The following is a 6,053-nucleotide window of genomic DNA, read 5'->3' as shown; positions in this document are numbered from 1 at the left end:
GAATGGTGTTAGTTCAGGAAGATGAATTCGGTACTGAACATGTGATATGTTATCTTAGTCGCACTTTAAATCCAACTGAGCTAAAATACTCACATGTGGAGAAATTGGCATTGACAGTTGTTCAAGTTGTCCAACATTTTCGTCATTACATTTTACTACGAAAACTATAGTAATTTCTGATTGCAACCCTATGATCTATATTTTGACCAAACAATTGCTAGGGGGCAAGTACTCCAAATGGATTGTAATCCTGCAGGAGTACGACTTGGAATTTGAAAAATCTAAGTCAAAGAAATCTTTAGGTTTTGCGGAGTTAATGTGTGACTTCCCGCGTGCTGACACGGAAACTGTGGCAGAGGAGCCCATTGCAGACGAATCCTTGTTTCTAATCAGCACTTTAGATCCATGGTATGGGGATATCATAGTTTATCTCCAGACCCAATCCTTTCGGCCAGAAATTTCAAGGTCAGAACGTCGAAAAATATGATTCCAATCCCAACAATTCAAAATTATTGGAGATACACTTTATTGTCATGGGGCAGACTCTGTTTTTCGACGTTGTTTAACTCATGAGGAAGCTAAAAGGGTTCTAAATGACTGTCACGGTGGAGCCTGTGGCGGTCATATGTCTAGGTTTGCCACAACCCAAAAGATATTATGTGCTAGCTATTTCTGGTTGTCTTTGTTTAAAGATTGTATTAACGTGGTCCGAAAATGCAACAACTGCCAAATTTTGATCAAAAGATGCGTGCTCCACCTACTCCTCTCCACCCTATAATTGTCGTCGGTCCTTTTGCGAAAAATGGGGTATCGTTCGGGGGGCATGCGTATATCATCCTTGTAGTAGATTATTTTACCAAGTGGGCCGAGGCGATGCCTACATTTGAGGCAGACGGCAAAACTTGTGTGATTTTCGTGTTCAATCATATAATTTCTAGGTTTGGTGTTCCACAAGCGATTATCACTAATCATGGGCGTCATTTTCGAAACATTATGATGACTGAACTTATAGGCCAACTTGGCTTGCGTCACGATAGTTCAACTCCATATTATCCACAGGCTAATGGTCTGGTTGAAGCCATCAACAAAGTTCTAGTCATCATGATCCGACGAATCATTGGGATTCATAGGTCGAATTTGCATAACATGTTATTTTCAGCGCTTTGGGCGTATCGAACCTCAGTAAAAACGTCAACCGGGTTCACTCCTTTCCAACTAGTTTATGGTCTGGAAGCTGTGTTACTCATTGAATGCGAAATCCCATCATTGCAAATGGCCATCGAATTACTTCCAACCACTTCCGAAGAGGAAAAACATTTGTAATACTTGGCTCAGCTAGATGAGAATCGACACGATGTTGCATTAGCAATCGAAACTCATTCCAAACGTATTAAAGCTCAGTATGATCGAAATGTTACCCCTCGAAATTTTTCAGAAGGAGACCTAGTCTTATTGTACGATCAAGCAAATGATAAATTAGGCGCTGGGAAATTCGTACCCATGTGGCATGGTCCTTATGTTGTTAAGCGAAAGCTAGTAAAATGGGCCTATGAATTGGTAGACTTTGACGAGGTCTCTTTAGGTAAACCCAGAAATGGTCTTTACCTGAAGAGGTATTATGCTTAAATCTGGGTGTGGAGATTTTTAGTTAGGTTAGTTTTCTTTCTAGCTGGTGTGTTTTAGTTTAAAAAGTGTGCTTAGCTTAGAGAGTGTTTTTCGTCACTATTCTTGCTTATCTTGGTTTTAATCTTGATATTGCAGATGTCGACGCCTCTCCAAACATACATTGGTTTTACTGATGGTGCTTGTCATAATACACGGAACATTTCTTCCGTAGCTTGGGTTATCTATTCACCCTCTGACGAGTTGGTGTATATGCATGGGGTAAGCCTCGGTCAAACAACGAACAACATTGCCAAGTATAGTGCATTGATTGAGTTATTATTTGAATCTATTTCATTTTGGATTCGGAGTTTGATAGTGAGGTTAGATTCTAAACTCGTTGTATTACAGCTTAATAGAGTATATGCCATTAGAAATCCAGTGTTATTGAGATTATTTTTTAGAATTCATCTCTTGGAACGTGAATTTGACTATATTGAATATCAGTGTACTCCAAGATATTTAAATACATTAGCGGATGCAATTGCTTCTCGAATGTTAAGTAGACATTTGCAATAATCATACAAGTAAATTTAAAAACATTCCATAACATGTTTTACAAGATAAGCCAGTAATAGTGATATAGTATAACATAGGAGTGTGTCAAATATACATCGTCTTCGATCATAGGTTGAAAAACACCTTATGATCGGCAAAAATGATACTACAAAAAGAAAAAAATGTCATATGTGTCTACAACAGGTGATCATCCTATCACTGGTGATGATCTCGATAAGAAACCACTGTACGGTCCACCCTGCAAAGGAACCTCTTGAAAGGTCTTGGGACCCCAATCACATAATGTTGTAGCCTAAGAGGAATGTCATCTATGCTGGTCTCCGGAATTTCTGCTATCAATCACTCTAGATGGCTCTCCAATTCGGCCAAGGTCTCTGTTGATTCGTCCTGTGGGGCTGGTGCTGCTGCAGCTGGTTGTTTCCTCTTATAGGGTTGGAGAGCGGCTGGTTGCCATGGACCTACATCTGCATTTGAAACTTTTACTGTCAATTTTGAGACGAGATAAATAATAATAATAATAATAATAATAATAAATTACAAAATGTTGAAAATGATTTTACCTGAGTCATCCCATTGCTCTCCTGGTGGAAGAACCATGTCTGGGTCACCATGAAAATCTACCCCAGCATAAGGAAAGTCCTGAATAGCAAAAACTTGGTTCTCCAACCAATGGAAATACTCAAGAGTGAATCGAACGACCTCTATCTCCTCCTCAGGATTACGGGCCATAACTGCAACCCATCCCATCAGTCTGGGCTCTCGGGGAAGTCTAGCTCCAACAGTGAGATGCTGTGGGACAAACATTGGGACCCTCTCCAGACCAAAGCTCACGACTAAAGCACCATATCCAAATGTCTTCAGTTGTATGTTCTTTGCTCTAGTCAGTTGGCCTTTTATATTAGCCAACACAGCATCGCACCAGTTGAAGATGGTGCCTCGAAAACAGTCTACTGCCATCCGCGTCTGGGATCCAGTGGCTACATGTAGTGCTGCGCTTCCACAGAGCCTGGTAACAATAAACACAATCACTTACAGTTCAAGAAGGGATATGGTTTTGATATCTATCCCTTTGTCTCTAGTCTGGTCGTTGCAAAACTCTAGCCGGAGGCTATCGACAGACTGGACACCTGGCCTAGACCCGAATAGAGTCAAGTGTTCACCTCTCTTAGGAAAACCAGTCAAAAATTAAATGTCTGTCGGCTCCATTTCGAATGGAGATCACCAATAAAGAAGCGCTGGTCCTGTATGCTCCACCTGTCTACCAGCCACTGTAAAAAGTCCACCTAGGCCCTCATGCCAGGTATGGCCCAGAATTTGTATAAGTCGCATGCCTTCAATGCATCAATCGAAGGTTGATGATTTATCGTGGCGAGATCTACATCCTCGTGCTCCCGTTCTCACCAATCAAGCATGATGTATACTCTACATTCAACAAAAAGGCGAATTAGAATATCTAAAAGCAAAATTTTTGGGTGAAATTTGAGAAATTTAGGTTTAAAAACCCTTGCTGCGAGGATCACACCCTATCTGTTAGAGATAATGCATGGGTCCACACTTTTCCTTCACGGCAGGTGCGGGCCCCTGACTTTTTTCCTTTTACGAAAAAGTCGGGGTCCGCAGGTTACTTGTGTTATGCCTGCGGACCCCCGCGCACGGGTTTCTAACCTAAAAATCCCTTAAAAATGAAATGAAAGCCTAAAAACAAATTTGAAACAGATGAAATTAAAGAGTAGGATGATGTAGATTACCTGGAGGAGACGGCGTTCGATTCCAACAAACGGATTTTCCACAATCTTCACGAGAAGTTTCTGACCAAAAGCTCTCTTTTCTCATTCTAAAGTCAAACGATAAAAATGAATTTACAAAAGCCCTTTTTATAAGTTTTTTGAATAAATGAGTTTTTAATTTGTTTATGTTTCACTTTAAAGAGGTAACTTTTGAAGCATTTTTATCCATTTTAAACAGGTATGAGTAATGTTTGAGTTTTTGTTCAGGATAATGGATTTTTCAGGCGAAATCAGTCATTTTCGACGAAAAAACATTAGAGTCACCTTTAAGCTCCTTTCTGACTCCTAAAACATGAAATGATCGCCGAGTTTTTCTTTTTAGACTCGTTAAAACAGAACTAAAAAGACAGTCCACTTACAGCCCTTTTCTAACCGTAAAAACATGAAAAGATTGCCATATTTTTGTCGTTTCAAATTCGATATTGGTTATAAAACGACGTGTCATTGATCACTTTTTTACTTTTTCAGATCAGAGGCACTAATTATGAAAATTACTCCTTGGTCGTAATGATCAAGCGGTTCTCTCAAGTATTATTTTATACTTTTTCGGGCTTGGGAGACACAAATCTACGAAAAAGGAAAACCATGGAGTCTTCTTAAGTTTTTTCAGACTCTCTAAAATTGAAAAGCGCCAAGTTTCTCCTATACTGGACTCGTTAAAATTTAACAGTAAAGGACCTGTTCAATTACAAATAGGAACGGACCACTCCTTCTTAGGGTTCCAATTTAAACTAAGTTGGACTCATCCGAAGGATGAGCTTATAATCAAGCAAATGTTATCCTCCTCAAGCTTGTCAAAAATAAAGAGGTACTTGCCAGAAATGGTGGGGGAAAAGAGAGAAAAAAGAGCCTGTCTGTCATAATTTGTAACCACTCTTGAACACGACACTTTTATTCACCTGGATTGGGAAATCCTTTGAGTAACAGTTGATCAAACCATATTGAAAGTCTTCAACCAGTTTCTGTGTATTAACTTTGGGTCAATTGTCACCAAACCATCTGCTGTGTCATTATGTGTTCAAGAGGTCAATGCAAATAAGCCATTCATCTACAAAATATCTGTCATCCATCTTGACCATCCTTTAGTCAGTCCTTGCAACTAAATTTCTTCAAACTTGATCTATGATTTCATGTTGTGGGCTTGCCTATGACGGATCGCCTTCTCTCGACTTCAGCTCATTATTTAGAAAGATGATCTAGGAATCGTCAGTACCTTGGGATCTGCATGCCTCAATGGCAGGTTTCTTGCCTTCGACGATAGGTTGCATCATTGACCTTTGATCAAAGGATTCCGTGACATGTTTGACATAAACACATCTATTCACATCTCATGGATTGTACTGAGTACTTTGAGAGCCATTGACATTACTGGTGGTTTCTCTCACACTTGTTAACAGTTTACATCATTGACCGGTAATCAAGTGGTTTCTACCATGTTCGACTTCAACACATTCATTCACATGGTTAGAAGCATACTATTTCGGGAAGTAGAAATCAAGACCCTGGATCTAGTTTCCACCATCCAGGCTGCGAGGAATTTTGTATTCATTATACAGTGGACTATTCATAAACAGATGGTTGTGTCCATACTGTGTCTACATGTGTCTATACTTGTGATGTATTACAAGATCATTCCTATATCATAGCAGTAGTTAGTTTTCTAGTCAGTTTTTGATCTCAGTATGGGAATGCCTACCTCAGTGATGATATGATCTCATATATATATTTTGCATTGAATTTTTTTACAGGTTCCAACCGGGCTCTCCACAAGATGATCCTCGAAATGATAAAGTACTTCACTCTTCCTAGATGATAAATGAAATCCTCATCTACTACAGACTTTGCACTTTAGGGGGCAATCTGTTACACAAAATATTGTCACCATGACTATTTGCAGTCAGTATGTGTCTATCGTCATTCATATTGTCCTCCTAAGCAAGTCTCAAACCTCAGCTCTTCATGTCAAGCTTTGAAAATGAGTGAAAGACTTTGAAAATCAATAAAGCTCTGGTTCTGCACTTTCTCTCACTGTTGCCTATGGTCCCGCACCCCCTATTCATGTTACCTGCAGACCTGCCCGCTCTG

This window comes from Pinus tabuliformis, chromosome 8 (assembly GCF_031772625.1).
Source record: "Pinus tabuliformis cultivar Carrire ecotype Pingquan chromosome 8, CPIR1, whole genome shotgun sequence".
In the NCBI taxonomy this organism is placed as follows: Eukaryota; Viridiplantae; Streptophyta; class Pinopsida; order Pinales; family Pinaceae; genus Pinus; species Pinus tabuliformis.
Note: the sequence above shows the minus strand (reverse complement) of the source record.